Source organism: Hordeum vulgare, chromosome 4H, assembly GCF_904849725.1.
Source record: "Hordeum vulgare subsp. vulgare chromosome 4H, MorexV3_pseudomolecules_assembly, whole genome shotgun sequence".
Lineage (NCBI taxonomy): Eukaryota > Viridiplantae > Streptophyta > Magnoliopsida > Poales > Poaceae > Hordeum > Hordeum vulgare.
The window spans coordinates 290,600,642-290,623,827 of record NC_058521.1 but is presented as its reverse complement, the minus strand read 5'-3'; positions in this window follow the sequence as shown (position 1 = coordinate 290,623,827).

Genomic DNA, 23,186 nt, shown 5'->3' with positions numbered 1-23,186 from the left:
AATTACAATTTGTTTTGCCTTTTTCGTTTGCCTTTCGTTTGCTTGTGTTGCCATGTGCCTTCAATATGCTTGCATCTTTGCTTGCTGAAAATCTAGTGATATGGATCCTCACCCACTTGCTAATCTCTTTAAGAGATCCAATTATGTTGATCCAATTGCTAGGGAGTTGATTGCACTTGACTATCTTTATGGAGTTTTGCTTGAGATGCGTGAATCTGAAAATCGTGATGAATAAATTTATGAAGTGATTCACGAGGGCTCCTTGAATGAAAAGCATGATTGCAATGGTTTCACTATAAATCCTATTAGTGTCAATCATGCTAAAAATATGCAAAACCCTAAGCTTGGGGATGCTAGTTTTGCTTTGTCCACTACTTGTTGCTATGATCATGATTGGGGTAATGATTTTTCGGATGATCTTGAAAATTTGCTTAAACCTCATGATGATTATGATATTTGCAATAATATTGAAAGTGGGTTTGGAGAAGTCATGACTTTAGTTGATGATAATCCCACTATTTTTTAAGAGCGTCAACTTTGCATACATGTGGATCATGAAAAGAATATCCTATGTGATAGTTATATTGTTGAATTTGATTATGATCCCACATGTAATTGCTATGAGAGAGGAAAATATTGTGGTAGAAACTTTCATGTCACCAAATTACCTCTCGTTATGTTGAGATTGCTATTGTCTCTTTCTTCTTCCTTGCATATGGTAACTATTGGTTGTCTTGACAATCTGTTTTCCTATAAAATGCCTATGCATAGGAAGTATGTTAGACTTAGATGTGATTTTCACATGCTCTATGATGCTCTCGTTGTGCTTCAATTCTTGTCTTTTGTGTGAGCATCATTGAATTATCAATGCCTAGCTAAGGGCATTAAACAATAGCGCTTGTTGGGAGGCAACCCAATGAATTTATCTTTTGCTTTATGTTTTGTTGCATCCACACCATCATAATTCTGTTATGATTGTGTTTTTTGTGTTTCTTTTGTGTTTGAGCCAAGAAAAACCTTTATGACTAGTTTTGGTGATGGTTGTTTGATCCTGCTAGAAAAAGACAGAAACTTTTCGCTCATGATATTATTTTTCATTTTTATCCATAAAGAGATTTTGAGTTGATTGTTTTGCTGCTGGTTGATATGCCTTTTGCCCAGGCTGTCATAATTTTTCAGAATTTTTGAGGTACAAGAAGTATACGAAGTATACAAATTGCTACATACTGGACTATTTTTGTTGAGTTGGTTGCTTGTTTTCATGAAACTATGGATAGTATCGGGGGGTACTAGACATGGAAAAGTGATAATACAGTAATCTAACACCAATATAAATTGAAATCAAGTTTGCTGCAGTACCTAAAAAGGTGGTAGTTTGTTTTCTTGTGCTAATGATATCACGAGTCTCAGTTTAAGTTTTGTGTTGTAAAGTTTTCAAGTTTTGGGTGATCTTCTCATGGACAAAGGGATAAAGAGTGGAAAGAGATCAAGCCTGGGGATGCCCAAGGAGTCCCAAGCCAAATTCAAGGACACCAAAAAACCTAAGCTTGGGGATGCCTCGGGAAGGCATCCCCTCTTTCGTCTTCAATTCATCGGTAACATTACTTGGAGCTATATTTTTATTCACCACATGATATGTGTCTTGCTTGGAGCATCTTGTATAGTATGAGTGTTTTCTTTTCGTTGTGTCACAATCATCCTTGCTGCACACCTTTTGAGAGAGACATGCACTCATCGTGAATTTGCTAGAATGCTCGTTGTGCTTCACTTATATCTTTTGAGCTAGACCATTTTGCTCTGTGTGCTTCACTTAGATATTTTAGAGCACGGCGGTGCGTGACTTGGTAGTTGACTTGTGCTATGAAAGTAGTCCCAAAGGTGATAGGTACCCAAAGAGGATACAATAAAACCTCCATCTTCATGTGCACTGAGTAGGAAGAGAAGTTTGATTCCTCTCAATTAGTTTTGAGACGTGGATTTGGTAATATTAAGAGCTATGTTAGTAGGGTGTTGTGAATCTATAAATACTTGTGTTGAAGTTAGTGATTCCCGTAACATGCATGTATGGTGAACCACTATGTTAGGAAGTCGGAGCATATTGATCTATTGATTGTCATCCTTTGTGTTGCGGTCGGGGTCGCGCGATGGTTTACACCTACCAACCCTTCCCCTAGGAGTATGCGTTTAGCACTTTGTTTTGATTACTAATAAAAACTTTCGCAATAAGTATGTGAGTTCTTCATGACTAATGTGAGTCCATGGTATAGATGCACTTTCACCTTCCAGCATTACTAGCCTCTCTAGTACCGCGCAAATTTCGCCGGTGCACAAACCCACCATATGCCTTCCTCAAAACAACCACCATACCTACCTACTGTGGCATTTTCATAGCCATTCCGAGATATATTGCCATGCAACTCCCACCGTTCCGTCTCATGACTTGTGTCGTCACTCTCATATTGCCATTGCATGATCATAAGATAGCTAGCGAGATGTTTCAACGTCATACGACAAGCTAGATCGTTGCACATCCCAGTACACTGCCGGAGGCATTTCCTATAGAGTCATCACTGTTCTAAGCTTTGAGATGTGAGTAAATAAAAGTGTGATGATCATCATTATTAGAGCATTGTCCCATGTGAGGAAATAAAAAAGAGAGGCCAAAGTTGCCCACAAAAAAAGAGATATGGAAAGAGGCCAAAGAGCCAAACAAAAAAAATAAAAAAATAAAAAAAGAGAAAAAGAGAGAAGGGACAATGCTACTATCTTTTCCACACTTGTGCTTAATAATAGCACCATGTTCTTCATGATTGAGAGCCTTTCGTTTTGTCACCATCATATACTAGTGGGACTCTTTATTATATAGCTTGGCTTGTATATTCCAATGATGGGCTTCCTCAAAATTTCCCTAGGACTTCGTGAGCAAGCAAGTTGGATGCACACCCACTAGTTCTCCTTTTGAGCTTTCACATACTTATAGCTCTAGTGCATCCTTTCTATGGCAATCCCTACTCATTCACATTGATATCTATTAATGGGCATCTTCATAGTCCTTTGATACGCCGAGTCAATGTGACCATCTCCTCCTTTTTATCTCACAACCACCACCACACTCTATTCCACCATAGTGCTATATCCATGGCTCACGCTCATGTATTGCGTGAGAGTTGAAAAAGGTTTGAGAAAGTAAGAGTGCGAAAACAATTACTTGGCCAATACCGGGGTTGTGCATGAATTAAATCATAGCCAAACTATATGATTTTGTAGGGATAATTTTCTTTAGCCTTGTTATTTCGAAAGTTCATGATTACCTTGCTAGTTTGCTTGAAGTATTATTGTCTTCATGTCAATAGAAAACTATTGTTTTGAATCTTACAGATCTGAACATTCATGTCACATGAAAGAAGTTACAAAGGACAACTATGCTAGCTAGCATTCCGCATCAACAATTCAGTCTTTATCACTTCCCTACTCGAGGACGAGTAGGAGTTAAGCTTGGGGATGCTTGATACGTCTCCAACATATCTATAATTTTTTATGGTTCCATGCTATTATCTTGTCAAACTTTGGATGTTTTGTATGCCTTTTATATATTTTTTGGGACTAACTTATTAACTCAGTGTCAAGTGCGAGTTCCTGTTTTTTTCATCTTTTTGACCCTTTTCAGAGGAGGATTTTAAACGGTGTCCAAACGGAATAAAACTTCCAAAAACATTTTTCCGAAACAGAAGATACGCATGGGACTTGAGAACCAAGGCAGAGGCCACAAGGGGACTCCACAAGCCCCCTAGGCGCAGCCAGGGGGCCGCGCCTAGCAGGCTTGTGGGCCCCCTGTGGCTCGTCTGCCCTACCTCTTCTGCCTATAAATTCCTGAAAAATCCAAAACTGCTAGAGAGATCCACGAAAATACTTTTCCGCCGTCGCAAGCTTCTGTCACTACAAGATCCCATCTAGGGCATGTTCTGGTGCCCTGCCGGAGGGGGGATTCAGATACGGAGGGCTTCTTCATCAACATTATGACCTCCCCGATGATGTGTGAGTAGTTCACCATAGACCTTCGGGTCCACAGCTAGTAGCTAGATTGCTTCTTCTCTCTATTGGATGTTCAATACAAAGTTCTCCATTATCTTAATGGAGATCTATCCGATGTAATCTTCATTTGCGGTGTGTTTGCCGAGATCCGATGAATTGTGGATTTATGATCAGATTACCGATGAATCTTATTTGAGTTTCTTCTGATCTCTTATATGCATGATTTCATATCCTTGTTATTCTCTTCGAGTTGTGGGTTTTGGTTGGCCAACTTGATCTATGATTCTTGCAATGGGAGAAGTGCTTGGTTTTGGGTTCATACCGTGCGGTGACCTCTCCGAGTGACAGAAGGGGCAGCGAGGCACGCATCATGTTGTTGCCATCAAGGGTAAAAAGATGGGGTTTACATCATTGGTTTGAGTTTATCCCTCTACATCATGTCATCTTGCTTAAGGCGTTACTCTGTTCGCCATGAAATCAATACACTAGATGCATGTTGGATAGCTGTCGATGTGTGGAGTAATAGAAGTAGATGCAGAAAGTATCGGTCTACTTGTCTCGGACGTGATGCCTATATGTATGGTCATTGCCTTAGATATCGTCATGACTTTGCGTGGTTCTATCAATTGCTCGACAGTAATTTGTTCACCCACCGTATTATTTGCTATTTTGAGAGAAGCCTCTAGTGAACACTATGGCCCCCGGGTCTACTTCACATCATATTTTCAGCCTTACTCTTTTACTTCGTTGCACTTTCCGCCTTCAGATCTCACTTTGCAATCAATCTTGAAGGGATTGACAACCCCTTTATAGCATTGGGTGCAAGCTCGTTTGTGTTTGCGCAGGTACTCTGGACACTTGTCTCGATTCTCCTACTGGATTGATACCTTGGTTCTCAAACTGAGGGAAATACTTACTGCTCTTGTGCTGCATCACCCTTTCCTCTTCAAGGGAAAAACCAACGCAAGCTCAAGAGGCAGCAGCCACCCTGGTTGCACGCGCTAGGCACCCTGCACTTGAGCTGCAGCGAGGGAGGATGCTTCAGGAGACGAGGGGAAGGCGCCAGGCAGTCCCGAAGGGAGGAGAACCCTGGGGGTTGAGAGAATTTATGTGGGGAACCCGACTTATGGGTCGAGATCACCGAATGAACGTGCTCAGTGATCCAGAGATCAATGCTCACCAAACACACAGATGCTGAATAATAAGTGTCTTACATCCAAGTAACAAATTTATTACATCACGTGACCGAATGGTTAAGTTCACAAGGTACAGCCTAGAAGGCCAAATCTCATTGATACAACTAGCGGCAGAAACATTGGGGCAAAGCGGGTGCCCACGCCATCAGCCTACACCAACAGGCATTCTGACTGGGAAGCGTCCTAGTTTGCAGGGCCGTCTCCGAAGACGTACTCTTCTCCAATCTCCGGTCCTTCCATGTCTGGTCAATAATATAACTAGTGGCAAGCCAATGAGTACTTTTGAATGTACTCGCAAACATCCCATGATATGAACAAGGCAATTGAAAGTATAACAAGTAATATGCATCTTTGGTGGATAGCTTCTTATCTATGAATAAAATTGATCAAGGATATGCTACATAAACTAGATGTTGATTTGAGTAATAGGTTACAGATATCAACATATCTGCCAAGGGCTGAATACTCCGGATTCACCCTTTATGCCAAGTCACGAAACTTGGTCATATCAACTCTTTCATATAACACTATTTACCACACACACTTGGTTTATGCGGAAACGACTGGACGTAGTTTAATCAGCACCACCCAACTGTCCTTGACCGTGGACACGGCTATTCAAATTGTTTTACACTCTGCAGAGGTAGTACGCTGGGCCCACGAGATATGGGAAACTTCTGTGTCATCCATGACTCGTGGTATATAACATACCCGAGGTAAGTACCCAATCAATGCCTTTCCCCTGACGATACTCGACAAAGAGGTCCACTCGATTGGAACCCATACCACATGATGTACATCTTACGAGCACCAACTCTAGACAGTATCATCCATGCAGGGACCAACGGTGTGCCTGGAACACGTAAAAACAGCATAGTCGCCCTACATGGCATGACCCCATCACGAGAGTGACCACACATCACTCCCACCACTAGTAATGCGGCTCTTTGCTAGCACCGACCAGAGTAATCAACAAACCCCCAACCCATAAAGGGGTAACGTGGTTGTACATGTAAGGTTGGGACGGTCGACACATCATAAATATAATCCCATTTCCGACACCATACACACACAAATACCCAGTGCACCACTTCACCAAAAGTGGCCACCTAGCTCATCATCACCCTCGGGCATTAGTGGCACCCGACGGGGTTTTCATAAACCTTTGATTTTTATACCAACATCGTGATCATGCTACTATGCTTAGCTCAACTTGTCAACATGATATTAGCGTGACCATCATACGTGGTAGGATCATCCTCAAAATACAAGTGCTTCGGAGGAGCCATCGATAACATCACTTCAACGATTTACCGATGCTTATGATCACATGGAACGGAAATATTTTCTCTACTAGCATGCAATATAACATATGTTCAAATCATGGTCAAAAGGCTGCTTGCCTTGGTCAACTAGGTATCCGGGGTCTTCGGTGTCTTCAAGTCCAACTCCTTCATCACATGGGTTTTCTATCGTCAATTTAAATAAAAAGCAACAAGTAGCTCACTCCAAAACAGATCACAAAGTCACTTTAAAAATGTTCTTTAATTCTGATAAATCCATATTGTTATTTTAAAAATATTTGTCTCTGGTTTTAGTGAAAGAATATTTTTAAAATCAATATAACAGAAGCAAAACTATTCCAAATTAACCCCTTATTATTATTATAAAACAGAATAGTTGTTATAAAACTTCATCCAAGGGTTCTATTAAATACTACATATTTTTTGAAAATCTTACTGGAAGAATCATAATTTTTCACTCGTTAAATATTTTTACAAAAAATCATTTAAAATCAAGTTTTAAATAAAAAAAAGGGCTACAGCACCTGGCCTGGCTTGCCCTAGGACTGGGCCGGCCCACTGGCCAGCCGACCAGCCAGCCCTGGCGCGCGTGCCATCAGGTTTGAACCTGACGCGCTGGCCCGTGCGGTCAGTGGCTGCGGGAAGCGAGGAGGAGAGAGATGGGCCACCGACAGGTGGGGCACACCTGTCGGGGTCGTCTGCTACCTTTGGCCAGAGAGGAGGAGGGGCACGCCGGCGTGGCTACCGACGTCCACGGGCCCTAACGACGACAGGAATGGGTCTGGCTCGTCGTCGCCTACCTGGTGGTGGTCGAGTCGACGGCGGAGGGGTTCTGGTTCACCGGCGACGAGGTTGCCGCGGCGGAGGGGTTTCGGGTGAAGGCGGAGGTGGCAGCTACGGGCACGGATTCGCTTGAGGAAGAGGGGGGAAGCTTCCTGGTATCACCGGGAGTGCTCTGGTGGGCACAGGGACGCAAGAGATGACGTGTAGCCGGAGCTCGAGGCGGAGGGGCCTCGATCGATCTCGAGCACCGGGGCTCTGCTTGCTCAATGGGGTGGCTAAGGAGGTGACTGAGCTCTCGGTGAGGTAGAGTGAGGGGTTCTGGAGCGAGGGGAGGGTCTATTTATAGGCCCGCGACGGTGAGCCAACTCGGGAGCGCTGGTGATCCATCATGGCGTGCATGGGGGTGCAGAGAGAGGTTGGGGTCGAAACCACAGTCTCAGGACGTGGTTTCGGACCTCCAGGACTCACTTCGAGAGAGCGGGAGAGAGGAGAGGCAAGCTATCATGGCCGCGCTCCTCTGGCGCTACTGGTGTGCGCGGGCACGCGTCGTACCGGCTCTTAGCGCGGGAAAGGAGTGGCCCTGGGAGCTTCTTGATGCAGAGGGGCTGTCGGGGGAGAGCAGAGACACCGCGGGGAGGCTGGAATTGGCCGAGGGAGTCACCCCCACCTCGGTTGCTCTCTGTAGCGCGCCCAGAGCGCAGCTTTGGCATGCCACAGCATGCTGGCGCGCTCTGGTGTGCCTTGGACGTGTCTAGCGTGTCATGGGCACTGTCTTGGAGATGCTTAGCCGTTGGAGCCCCTTGGGAGCCTCGGCTGGTCAATGGAAGATGAGAAAACAGGTGTTGTCAGCCTTGGGCTAAAGCTTAAATTGGAGATTTTGGTTTATCTACGTTGAACCAGTGAGGGGCCACTTGACTGGAGTTAGGCATTGATGTCAGCCACCTAATCTATTAGTTTGGGAGACAGGGATTGGGTTTAGCTAAGGTTAGGAGAGGTTTTACCCAACTATCAGAAGGTGCTCGACAGTGGTTTGGGGTGGTTGCACCCCACCACTGGCTTTGCAACTTAATAGGATTGGGTTTGGTGCTAAAACATGGGGCTACACCAAGTTTGAGCTTCGTTTGACAAGTTTAGCTTTGTAAACTTGAAAACATCCCTAAATGACCAGATATGTTCCTTCCAAAGGGAGTGTGGGAAAATCAAGTCCCATAAATCCCATTTTTAGCATGGACTCCTAATTTTAGGTATTAGGCACTCCTGCGAAGTTCCAGCTCCATTGGATAAACTTTGTGATGTAGAGTTGCTCTAACTTCATACTGGACAGAAGGGGTTTTGAAATTAGGGTCGATACCACGGTCTTAGGACATGGTTTTGGACCACCAAAACCATCTGCAACAGAGAGAGAGAGAGAGAGTAGTCGAGCATCCGTGGCCATGCAACCTTGGCCGGTTCTGGTGCGCACGGGCACGCGTCGCACGAGCTCTAGCGTGGGAGAAGAGGGGCCCTAAGGGTTGCTCGATGCAGAAGGGCCGTCGGGGAAGAGGTTGGACACCTTGGGGGAGGCTGGAACTGGCCGAGAGCGTCGCCCCCACCTTGGTGGCTTCCTGTAGCGCGCCCAGAGCACAGTTTTGGCATGCCACGGCATGCTGGTGCGCTCTGAGGCACTTTGGACGTGTCTAGCATGTCCTGGCACTGGTTGGGAGTCTGGCTAGCCGTTTGGATCTCGTGGGAGCTTCGGTTGGTCAAGGGAGACAAGGAAGACTTGTGCTGTCAGCTTTGAACTAAATCTTAGATTGGTGTTTTTGTCATTGCTACTTTGAACCAGTGAGGGGCCAGTTGACTGGGGTTGGGCATTGATACTGGCCACCTAACTGAGAGTTTCGAGCAAAGGGGTTGGGTTTAGCTATGGGTTAAAGGGACTTTTACCCATATATCAGAAGGTGCTCGACAGTGGTTTGAGGGGGTTGCACCCCACCACTGGTGCTGCAACTTAACTGGTTTGGGTTTGGTGCTAAAACATGGGGTTTCACCAAGTTTGAGCTCCATTGGACAAGTTTAGCTTTGTAAACTTGAAAACACCACCATTTGACCAGATATGTCCCTTCCAAAGATAGTGTGGGAAAACTAAGTCCTACAAATCTCATCTTTGGTGTGGAACCCTCATTTGAGGTATTAGGCACTCCTGCAAAGTTTCAGCATCATAGGACAAACTTTCCTCTGTAGAGTTGCTCTAACTCCAATCTGGACAGAAAGGGTTTTAGGGTTATTTGGGGTCCTTAATCACCTTGGATCAAGGTGATTCTTTATGTGGACACCAAATATGGCTTAGGGATACTGCTGAAATTTTCTAGGATTTTATTGAGAATATTTCCTTTGGAAATATTTTAAAAGATCAAAACAGACATATATGGTTTTCAGGGTTTTACTCAAAAAATTATAATATAAATAGGGGCTTAAAATCTTATGTATCGAAAATATATGTCCTTGTGATCATCTCCAAATTTAATCAGATTTTTGTAAGGCAGAAAAGTATTTTCCAAGTAGGAATACCAATTCGGGCCTCAGAAATGGACATGTAAATTAATTAGGAAAGTAATTCTAAAAATAATTATTTTCTAGGTTTGAAACACTAGAATGAAGTTAAAATCAGATTACCAACTTTGAGTAGAAACACTTCTTGCCATCAAGGCCATTTAGTGCAACTCAAAGTAGGGTTTTACCTTAATCAGAAACAAGTAAAGGTTTTTGGAAATAAATCAATATTGTGAAATGGGGTTTTTTATCATCACATGATTAAACACACAAGCATACAATGACAATCATGACACTCACATCATTAGTTTTGAAAAAGTTTTAACAAGCTCAGATTTCTGCATTACAAAGAAGTGGTAGTAAAAACAGGGTGTGACAGGGGCACACCTGTTGGGGTGTTTTCCTACCTCTGGTCAGAGAGGATGAGGGGCACGCCGTCGTGGCTACCGTCGTCCTTGGGGCCTAACGATGACAGGAATGGGTCCAACTCATCGTCGCCTACCTACTAGAGGTCGGGTCGACGGTGGAGGTGTTGGAATTATGCCCTAGAGGCAATAATAAATATAGTTATTATTATAATTCCTGTATCAAGATAATCGTTTATTATCCATGCTATAATTGTATTGAATGAAGACTCATTTACATGTGTGGATACATAGACAAAACACTGTCCCTAGCAAGCCTCTAGTTGGCTAGCCAGTTGATCAAAGATAATCAGTGTCTTCTGATTATGAACAAGGTGTTGTTGCTTGATAACTGGATCACGTCATTAGGAGAATCACGTGATGGACTAGACCCAAACTAATAGACGTAGCATGTTGATCGTGTCATTTTGTTGCTACTGTTTTCTGCGTGTCAAGTATTTGTTCCGATGACCATGAGATCATATAACTCACTAACACCGGAGGAATACTTTGTGTGTATCAAACATCGCAACGTAACTAGGTGACTATAAAGATGCTCTACAGGTATCTCCGAAGGTGTTAGTTGAGTTAGTAACTAGGTGACTATAAAGATGCTCTACAGGTATCTCGGGGCCCACTCGGTAATACAACATCACACACAAGCCTTGCAAGCAATGTGACTTAGTGTAAGTTGCGGGATCTTGTATTACAGAATGAGTAAAGAGACTTGCCGGTAAATGAGATTGAAATAGGTATGGGGATACTGACGATCGAATCTCGGGCAAGTAACATACTGAAGGACAAAGGGAATGACATACGGGATTATATGAATCCTTGGCACTGAGGTTCAAACGATAAGTTCTTCGTAGAATATGTAGGATCCAATATGGGCATCTAGGTCCCGCTATTGGATATTGACCGAGGAGTCTCTCGGGTCATTTCTACATAGTTCTTGAAACCGCAGGGTCTGCACACTTAGGGTCCGACGTTGTTTTATGCGTATTTGAGTTATATGGTTGGTTACCGAATGTTGTTCGGAGTCCCGGATGAGATCACGGACGTCACGAGGGTTTCCGGAATGGTCCGGAAACGAAGATTGATATATAGGATGACCTCATTTGATTACCGGAAGGTTTTCGGAGTTACCGGGAATGTACTGGGAATGACGAATGGGTTCTGGCAGTTCACCGGGGGGGCAACCCACCCCGGGGAAGCCCATAGGCCTTGAGGGTGGCGCACAAGCCCTTAGTGGGCTGGTGGGACAGCCCAAAAAGGGCCCTATGCGCATTGGAAGAAAAATCAAAGAGAAAGAAAAAAAAGGAGGAGGTGGGAAGGGAAGGAAGGACTCCCACCCACCAAACCAAGTCCAACTCGGTTTGGGGGGGGGAGACCTTCCCTCCTTGGCTTGGCCGACCCCCTTGGGGCTCCTTGAGCCCCAAGGCAAGGCCCCCCCTCTCCCACCTATATATACAGAGGTTTTAGGGCTGATTTGAGACGACTTTTCCACGGCAGCCCGACCACATACCTCCACGGTTTTTCCTCTAGATCGCGTTTCTGCGGAGCTCGGGCGGAGCCCTGCTGAGACGAGATCATCACCAACCTCCGGAGCGCCGTCACGCTGCCGGAGAACTCTTCTACCTCTCCGTCTCTCTTGCTGGATCAAGAAGGCCGAGATCATCGTCGAGCTGTACGTGTGCTGAACGCGGAGGTGCCGTCCGTTCGGCACTAGATCATGGGACTGATCGCGGGATAATTCGCGGGGCGGATCGAGGGATGTGAGGATGTTCCACTACATCAACCGTGTTCACTGACGCTTCTGCTGTAAGGTCTACAAGGGTACGTAGATCACTCATCCCCTCTCGTAGATGGACATCACGATGATAGGTCTTCGTGCGCGTAGGAAAATTTGTGTTTCCCATGCGATGTTCCCCAACAGTGGTATCAGAGCTAGGTTCATGTGTAGATGTCTTCTCGAGTAGAACACAAAAGTTTTTGTGGGCGCTGATGTGCGTTTTGCTGCCCTCCTTAGTCTTTTCTTGATTCCGCCGTATTGTTGGATTGAAGCGGCTTGGACCGACATTACTCGTACGCTTAGGAGAGACTGGTTTCATCGCTATGAGTAACCCCGTTGCTCAAAGATGACTGGCAAGTGTCGGTTTCTCCAACTTTAGTTGAATTGGATTTGACCGAGGAGGTCCTTGGATGAGGTTAAATAGAAACTCATATATCTCTGTTGTGGTGTTTGCGTAAGTAAGATGCGATCCTACTAGATACCCGTGGTCACCACGTAAAACATGCAACAACAAAATTAGAGGACGTGTAACTTGTTTTTGCAGGGTATGCTTGTGATGTGATATGGCCAACGATGTGATGTGATATATTGGATGTATGATATGATCATGTTGTAATAGATAATATTGACTTGCACGTCGATGGTACGGCAACCGGCAGGAGCCATAGGGTTGTCTTTATAATAACGTTTGTGCTTGCAGATCCGTTTACTATTTTGCTAGGATGTAGCTTTAGTAGTAATAGCATGAGTAGCACGACAACCCCGATGGCGACACGTTGATGGAGATCATGGTGCGGCGCCGGTGACAAGAAGATCGTGTCGGTGCTTTGGTGATGGAGATCAAGGAGCACGTGATGATGGCCATATCATGTCACTTATGAATTGCATGTGATGTTAATCCTTTTATGCACCTTATTTTGCTTAGAACGACGGTAGCACTATGAGGTGATCTCTCACTAAAATTTCAAGACGAAATTGTGTTCTTCTCGACTGTGCACCGTTGCTACAGTTCGTCGTTTCGAGACACCACGTGATGATCGGGTGTGATAGACTCAACGTTCACATACAACGGGTGCAAAACAGTTGCGCACGCGGAACACTCGGGTTAAGCTTGACGAGCCTAGCATGTGCAGACATGGCCTCGGAACACATGAGACCGAAAGGTCGATCATGAATCATATAGATGATATGATTAGCATAGGGATGCTTACCACTGAAACTATGCTCAACTCACGTGATGATCGGACTTGAGCTAGTGTAAGTGGATCATGAACCACTCAAATGACTAGAGAGATGTACTTTTTGAGTGGGAGTTTAGCGAATAATTTGATTAAGTTAAACTCTAATTATCTTGAACATAGTCTAAGTCCACTTTGAATATATTTGTGTTGTAGATCATGGCTCACGCGACAGTCACCCTGAATTTTAATACGTTCCTAGAGAAAGCTAAGTTGAAAGATGATGGAAGCAACTTTGTAGACTGGGCTCGTAATCTTAAGCTAATCTTACAAGCTGGGAAGAAGGATTATGTCCTTAATGCTGCGCTAGGAGATGAACCACCCGCTACGGCTGATCAGGATGTTAAGAACGCTTGGTTAGCACGTAAGGAGGACTACTCAGTAGTTCAATGTGCAGTCTTGTATGGCTTAGAACCGGGACTTCAACGTCGCTTTGAGCGTCATGGAGCATTTGAGATGTTCCAGGAGTTGAAGTTTATCTTTCAGAAGAACGCCCGGATCGAGAGGTATGAGATCTCCGATAAATTCTATGCTTGCAAGATGGAGTAAAACACGTCTGTCAGTGAACATGTGCTCAAAATGTCTGGGTACTCAAACTGTCTAGCTGAGCTGGGGGTTGAACTCCCGCAAGAGTCTATCACTGACAGAATCCTTCAATCACTGCCGCCAAGCTATAAAGGCTTTGTGTTGAACTACAACATGCAAGGGATGAACAAGTCTCCCGGCGAGTTGTTTGCGATGCTGAAAGTCGCAGAGTCTGAACTCCGTAAAGAGCATCAAGTGTTGATGGTGAATAAGACCACTAGTTTCAAGAGAAACGGCAAAGGCAAGAAGGGTAATTCAAAGAAGAGCGGCAAGCCTGTTGCCAATCCGACGAAGAAACCCAAAGCTGGACCTAAGCCTGAAATAGAGTGTTACTATTGCAAGGGTATGGGTCACTGGAAGCGCAATTGCCCCAAGTATCTGGCAGATAAGAAGGCGGCCAAAGAAAAATCAGGTATATTTGATATACATGTTATTGGTGTGTACTTAACCGGCTCTCGTAGTAGTCCCTGGGTATTCGATACCGGTTCTGTTGCTCATATTTGCAACTCGAAACAGGAACTATGGAATAGACAAAGGCTGGCGAAAGATGAAGTGACGATGCGCGTAGGAAATGGTTCCAAGGTTGATGCAATCACCGTCGGCACAGTTTCACTTCAGTTACCATCAGGATTAGTTATGAACTTGAATCATTGTTATTTAGTGCCTGCGTTGAGCATGAACATTATATCTGGATCTTGTTTATTGGGAGACGGTTACTCTTTTAAGTCAGAGAATAATGGTTGTTCTATTTCTATGAGTAACATCTTTTATGGTCATGCACCCAATGTGAGAGGATTGTTCATATTGAATCTTGATAGCGATACACACATACATAACATTGGGACCAAAAGAGTTAGAGTTAACAATGATAGCGCCATATTTTTGTGGCACTGCCGCTTAGGTCATATTGGTGTAAAGCGCATGAAGAAACTCCATGCTGATGGACTTTTGGAGTCACTTGACTTTGATTCACTTGACACGTGCGAACCATGCCTCATGGGCAAGATGACTGAGACTCCGTTCTCCGGAACAATGGAGCGTGCAAGTGACTTGTTGGAAATCATACATACCGATGTGTGTGGTCCGATGAGCATGGAGGCACGCGGCGGATATCGTTATTTTCTCACCTTCACTGACGATTTGAGTAGATATGGTTATGTCTACTTGATGAAGCACAAGTCTGAAACATTTGAAAAGTTCAAGCAATTTCAGAGTGAAGTTGAAAATCATCGTAACAAGAAGATCAAGTTCCTACGGTCTGATCGTGGGGGTGAATATCTGAGTTTCGAGTTTGGTGCTCACTTAAGACAATGTGGAATTGTTTCGCAGTTGACACCGCCTGGAACACCACAGCGTAATGGTGTGTCCGAACGTCGTAATCGTACTTTATTAGAGATGGTGCGATCTATGATGTCTCTTACCGATTTGCCGTTATCGTTTTGGGGTTATGCATTAGAAACAGTTGCATTCACTTTAAATAGGGCACCATCAAAATCCGTTGAGACGACACCATACGAACTGTGGTATGGCAAAAGGCCAAAGTTATCGTTTCTTAAAGTTTGGGGATGTGATGCTTATGTCAAAAAGCTTCAGCCTGAAAAGTTGGAACCCAAAGCGGAAAAGTGCGTCTTCATAGGTTACCCAAAAGAGACAGTTGGGTACACCTTCTATCTCAAATCCGAGGGCAAAGTGTTTGTTGCTAAAAACGGAGCTTTTCTCGAGAAGGAGTTTCTCTCGAGAGAAGTGAGTGGGAGGAAGATAGAACTTGACGAGGTTATTGAACCTCTCATCCCTCTGGATAGTGGCGCAGGGCAAGGGGAAACCTCTGTCATTGCGACGCCGGTTGAGGAGGAAGTTAATGATGATGATCATGAAACTCCGGTTCAAATCTCTGTCGAACCACGCAGGTCGACGAGACCACGTGCTGCTCCAGAGTGGTACGGTAATCCCGTCTTGTCAATCATGTTGTTGGACGACAATGAACCTGCAAATTATGAAGAATCAATGGTGGGCCCAGATTCCAACAAATGGCTAGAAGCCATGAAGTCCGAGATAGGATCCATGTATGAGAACAAAGTGTGGACTTTGGAGGTACTGCCCGAGGGCCGCAAGGCTATTCAGAACAAATGGATCTTTAAGAGGAAGACAGACGCTGACGGCAATGTGACCGTTTATAAAGCTCGACTTGTGGCAAAGGGTTTTTCACAAGTTCAAGGAGTTGACTACGATGAGACATTCTCACCCGTAGCGATGCTTAAGTCTGTCAGAATCATGTTAGCAATAGCTGCATTTTTTGATTATGAAATCTGGTAGATGGATGTCAAAACGGCGTTCCTTAACGGTTTCCTTAAGGAATAATTGTATATGATGCAACCCGAAGGTTTTGTCGATCCTAAGAATGCTAACAAGGTGTGCAAGCTCCAGCGATCCATTTATGGACTGGTGCAAGCATCTCGGAGTTGGAACAAACGCTTTGATGAGCTGATCAAAGCATTTGGGTTTATACACGTGGTTGGAGAATCTTGTATTTACAATAAAGTGAGTGGGAGCTCTGTGGCATTTCTAATATTCTATGTGGATGACATATTGCTGATTGGAAACAACGTAGAGTTTTTGGAGAGCATAAAGGATTACTTGAATAAAAGTTTCTCTACGAAGGACCTAGGAGAAGCTGCTTACATTCTAGGCATTAAGATCTATAGGGATAGATCAAAACGCCTGATAGGACTTTCACAAAGCACATACCTTGATAAAGTTTTGAAGAGGTTCAAAATGGAACAGTCCAAGAAGGGGTTCTTGCCAGTTTTACAAGGTACGAGATTGAGTAAGACTCAGTGCCCAGCAACTGATGAAGATAGAGAGCATATGCGTTCCGTCCCCTATGCTTCAGCCATAGGTTCTATCATGTATGCAATGCTGTGCACTAGACCGGACGTTAGCCTGGCCATAAGTATGGCAGGTAGGTTCCACAGTAATCCAGGAGTGGATCACTGGACAGCGGTCAAGAATATCCTGAAGTACCTGAAAAGGACTAAGGAGATGTTTCTCGTGTATGGAGGTGACGAAGAGCTCGCCGTAAAAGGTTACGTCGATGCAAGCTTTGACACAGATCCGGACGACTCTAAGTCGCAAATCGGATACGTATTTATTCTTAATGGGGTGCGGTAAGCTGGTGCAGTTCCAAGCAAAGCGTCGTAGCAGATTCTACATGTGAAGCGGAGTACATGGCTGCCTCAGAGGCGGCTAAGGAGGGTGTCTGGATGAAGCAATTCATGACGGATCTTGGAGTGGTGCCAAGCGCACTGAATCCAATAACCTTGTTCTGTGACAACACGGGTGCCATTGCCTTAGCAAAGGAACCACGGTTTCACAAGAAGTCCAGACACATCAAACGACGCTTCAACCTCATCCGCGACTACGTCGAAGGGGAGGACGTGAATATATGCAAAGTGCACACGGATCTGAATGTAGCAAACCTGCTGACTAAACCTCTTCCACGGGCTAAGCATGATCAACACCAGAACTGTATGGGTGTTAGATTTATTACAATGTAATTCGCATGATGATGTGAGGACTAGATTATTGACTCTACTGCAAGTGGGAGACTGTTGGAATTATGCCCTAGAGGCAATAATAAATATATTTATTATTATAATTCCTGTATCAAGATAATCGTTTATTATCCATGCTATAATTGTATTGAATGAAGACTCATTTACATGTGTGGATACATAGACAAAACACTGTCCCTAGCAAGCCTCTAGTTGGCTAGCCAGTTGATCAAAGATAGTCAGTGTCTTCTGATTATGAACAAGGTGTTGTTGCTTGATAACTGGATCACGTCATTAGGAGAATCACGTGATGGACTAGACCCAAACTAATAGACGTAGCATGTTGATCGTGTCATTTTGTTGCTATTGTTTTCTATGTGTCAAGTATTTGTTCCTATGACCATGAGATCATATAACTCACTAACACCGGAGGAATACTTTGTGTGTATCAAACGTCGCAACGTAACTGGGTGACTATAAAGATGTCCTACAGGTATCTCCGAAGGTGTTAGTTGAGTTAGTATGGATCAAGACTGGGATTTGTCACTCCGTGTGACGGAGAGGTATCTCGGGGCCCACTCGGTAATACAACATCACACACAAGCCTTGCAAGCAATGTGACTTAGTGTAAGTTGCGGGATCCTGTATTACGGAACGAGTAAAGAGACTTGCCGGTAAACGAGATTGAAATAGGTATGGGGATACTGACGATCGAATCTCGGGCAAGTAACATACCGAAGGACAAAGGGAATGACATACTGGATTATATGAATCCTTGGCACTGAGGTTCAAACGATAAGTTCTTCGTAGAATATGTAGGATCCAATATGGGCATCTAGGTCCCGCTATTGGATATTGACCGAGGAGTCTCTCGGGTCATGTCTACATAGTTCTCGAACCCGTAGGGTCTGCACACTTAAGGTTCGACGTTGTTTTATGCGTATTTGAGTTATATGGTTGGTTACCGAATGTTGTTCGGAGTCCCGGATGAGATCACGGACGTCACGAGGGTTTCCGGAATGGTCCGGAAACGAAGATTGATATATAGGATGACCTCATTTGATTACCGGAAGGTTTTCGGAGTTACCGGGAATGTACCGGGAATAACGAATGGGTTCCGGGAGTTCACCGGGGGGGCAACCAATCCCGGGGAAGCCCATAGGCCTTGAGGGTGGCGCACCAGCCCTTAGTGGGCTGGTGGGACAGCCCAAAAAGGGCCCTATGCGCATTGGAAGAAAAATCAAAGAGAAAGAAAAAAAAGGAGGAGGTGGGAAGGGAAGGAAGGACTCCCACCCACCAAACCAAGTCCAACTCGGTTTGGGGGGAGACCTTCCCCCCTTGGCTCGGCCGACCCCCTTGGGGGCAAGGCCCCCCCTCTCCCACCTATATATACGGAGGTTTTAGGGCTGATTTGAGACGACTTTTCCACGGCAGCCCGACCACATACCTCCACGGTTTTCCCTCTAGGTCGCGTTTCTGCGGAGCTCGGGCGGAGCCCTGCTGAGACGAGATCATCACCAACCTCCGGAGCGCCATCACGCTGCCGGAAAATTCTTCTACCTCTCCGTCTCTCTTGCAGGATGAAGAAGGCAGAGATCATCGTCGAGCTGTACGTGTGCTGAATGCGGAGGTGCCGTCCGTTCGGCACTAGATCGTGGAGCTGATCGCGGGATAGTTCGCGGGGCGGATCGAGGGACATGAGGACGTTCCACTTGATCAACCGCGTTCACTAACGCTTCTGCTGTATGGTCTACAAGGGTACGTATATCACTCATCCCCTCTCGTAGATGGACATCACCATGATAGGTCTTCGTGTGCGTAGGAAAATTTTTGTTTCCCATGCGACGTTCCCCAACAGGAGGGACTCTGGTTCGCCGGTGACGAGGTTGCCGCGACGGAGGGGTTTCGAGTGAAGGCGAATGTGGCAGCCATGGGCACGGATTTGCTCGGGGAAGAGGGGGGAAAGCTTCCTGGTGTCACGGGAAGTGCTCTAGCGGGCAGAGGGACGCGAGAGCCGACGTGTAGCCGGAGATCGACCGGAGCTCTGAGGCGGAGGGGCCTCGGTCGATCTCGAGCACCGGGGCTCTGCTTGCTCAATGGGGTGGCTAGGGAGGTGACTTAGGTCTTGGTGAGGTGGAGTGAGGGGGGGCTATTTATAGGCCCGTGACGGTGAGACGACTCGGTAGCGCCGGTGATCCACCATGGCGTGCACGGGGGTGCAAAGAGAGGTCGGGGTCGAAACCACGGTCTCAGGACGTGGTTTTGGACCTCAAGGACTCACTGCGAGAGAGAGGGAGAGAGGAGAGGCGAGCTATCGTGCTCGCGCTCCTCTCGCGCTTCTGGTGCACGCGGGCACACGTCGCACCGGCTCTTAGCGCCGGAGAGGAGGGGCCCTGAGGGCTGCCTGAATCAGAGGGGCTGTCGGGGGGAGGAGGGACACCGCGGGGAGGCTGGAACTGGTCGAGGGACTCGCCCCCACCTCGGTTGCTCTATGTAGCACGCCCAGAGCGCAGCTTTGGCATGCCACGGCATGCTGGCACGCTCTGGAGTGCCTTGGACATGTCTAGCGTGTCCTGGGCACTGGCGTGAAGATGCTTAGCCGTTGGAGTCCCGTGGGAGCCTCGACTGGTCAATGGAAGACAAGAAAACCAGTGTTGTCAGCCTTGGCTGAAGTTCAAATTGGAGATTTTGGTTTCTTTACTTTGAATTAGAGAGGGGGCACTTGACTGGAGTTAGGCATTGATGTCAGCCACCTAATCTATGAGTTTGGGAGAAAGGGATTGGGTTTAGCTAAGGTTAGGAGGGGTTTTACCCAACTGTCAAAGGTGCTCGACAGTGGTTTGGGGTGGTTCTGCCCCACCACTGGCTTTGCAACTTAACAGGATTGGGTTTGGTCCTAAAACATGGGGCTATATCAAGTTTGAGCTCCATTGGACAAGTTTAGCTTTGTAAACTTGAAAAGATCCCTAAATGACCAGATATGTTCCTTCCAAAGGGAGTGTGGGCAAATCAAGTCCCACAAATCTCATTTTTGGCATGGAGTCCTCATTTGTGGGATTAGGCACTCCTGCAAAGTTCGAGCTCCATTGGATAAACTTTTCTATGTAGAGTTGCTCTAACTTCATACTGGATAGAAGGGGTTTTGCAATTATTTGGTGACCTTAACCACCTTGGATCAAGCTGAAACTTTATATGGGCACCAAATATGGCCTAGGGATACCCCTGGAATTTTCTAGGAATTTATTGAGAATATTTCCTTTGGAAATATTTCAAAAGGTCAAAACAGACAGAAATGGTATTCATGGTTTTACTCAAATGATTATAATATAAATAGGGGTCGAAAACCTTATGTATGGAAAATATATGTCCTTTGGAGTATCTCCAAATTTTCTCAGATTTTTCTAAGGCAGAAATGTATTTTTCCATATAGGAATACCATTTCTGGCCTCAGAAATAGACATGCAAATAAAATAGGGGAATAATTCATAAAATATTTATTTTATGGTTTTGGTGAGCTATAATGGTTTTAGAACCAAATCACCAACTTTTCGTGAGAGCACTTCTTGCCATCAAGGACTTGTAGTGCATCCCAAAGTAGGGTTTTGTATTTACGAGAAATAAGAAAAAGGTTTTTAAAAATAAATAAGTTAGGTGAAATATGGTTTTTGGTATCACAGAATCAAGCATACAATGACAATCATGGCACACTCAACATTAGTTTTTAAAAAGTTTTAATAAACTCAGGTTTTTGAATTAGAGAAAAGGTGATAGTGAAAACAGGGTGTGACAATTTGGGGGGGGGGGCGAACGTTGACACGACGACAATGTGGAGGAATTTGAGCTTGGGAGCTCCAATTGTTGGGTCACACGGGCCTCTGGGAGAGAGGAGGAGTTGAGGAAAGCCAGAGAGGGCTTCGGTAGAGGTTAAAATGGAGAGCGATGACACGGAGAGCTCGGGAGCACCTCGGGGCTCTTTGTGCATGGCGGCCACGCGTTCCTGAGCCACCTTGGCTGCATCTTGGCGTCGGTGACTGCTTGAATGGTCAAAGGGGATTGCCCTGGCGCGCTGGACACGCGGCCGTCAATGTACCCGAGTTGTAGAAAAAGAAAAGGATGCAGAGCACCATTATTGCATGCTGCTAGCATGGTCACCATGGCCACTCGTGTCCACAGGGCTGCTATGACTAGTCAAACATGTCCAACACATAGGGCACACAAGTAGGAAGGAGACTCGGGAGTTTGGTTGCATTAGGGGCTGGCTTGAATTGGTTTGGACTGACTTTAGTTTGTAGCATTAAACTTAGGGCTAATAAACGTGGGTCTTAGATGGGGAGCCTTGGGGAAAATCAATGTCTGGCAGTGTTAGCTATGCAAGGACTACAACACTGCCAAGTTTGAGATCAAGAAGAGGAGGGTAGCTAGTACTTGTTGTATAAGGCTACGTTTCAGCCAGAATTCAACTTGTTGATGTGCTGCTCATTTTCTCCTCATGATCATGCCATATCTTGGTTTGAAATAATGCGTTGGGATGCTAGAGACCCTCTGGAAAGAGGTGGGGGCTTTGGCTTAAGCAGAAGTGGGACATGAGGGGTAAAAATGGTGATCCAAGGGTAAAAATGAGAAATAGCTAGATGGAGTCTCTCTCCAATAGTTGACCAGAGGCCATGGAAAATCTATTGGAGGTAAAATGTAACTATATAGAGTTGTGGTAGAAACTTGAGCTCAAGGGTAAAAGTGGGAGGGGCCAAAGTAGCCATTAAAGTGAGTGCACACAAGGTGTTTGATGAGTGACAGGGCAACCATATGGACTTCAATTGATATGAAACTTAACAGAATCATTAATAGATGAAAATAAGCTTGGATACCAAATTTGGGATTTGGTGGAGAACGTTTCCAATGTAGACTTGGAAAACCCATGAAATGGGCAAAAATGGCCTTCTGCTTACAAAGCTATTAAAATCAATTCTCACAAATCCAATATTTGGTGTGTGGACATTATTTGAGCATTAAGGAATGCCCAAAAGGTTTGGGGTCAATTGCAGAATCTTTATAATGTAAAGTTTCCCGAAGTCAGAAATCAACAGAGAGGGTTTTGAGGGGCTTGGGACAAGTTCTTCTATTCTAATTCATGCACCACATGGTGTGGATGCATTATTGGAGTATCAGAACATGTCCACCAAATTTGAGGACAATTGGACACACTAGACAATATAGAGTTGCTCCAATTTGGATCTGGACAGATAGGGTTTTAGAATAATTAGGAGAGCCAAATCAACTTGGATTTATATGAAACTTGGCAAGATCATCACACATATCATATGTGACATGCTAGAATTTTAATGGAATTTATTGAGAATATTTCTTATCGAAACATTCCAAAATCTTGAAATAGACAGGAAGAGTTTTGAAGGGGTTTTCCCAATATTTTGAACAATACCATGTGTTCAAACACATATATATGTAATATAAATGTCCAATGAGTTTCCCTAAATTTTTTTAAATATTTTGAAAGCAATAAAAGTGACTTTCCTTCATAAGTGACCATTTCTGGCCTCACACGAAGCAATTTAAATAAAATAGTAAAATAACTTTTAAAATAATAATATTTTGGTTTTGGGAAGTCATCTTGATAATGGGTTTTAAATAAAATAATTGGTGAAAAATAAATTCCCTAATTTGAGGACTTGTAGTACAAATCCCATCTCACGGGTTTTGATAGCTTAATTCAAAGAAATGTTTTTGGTGAAATAATATTTGGTAAAAATAGTT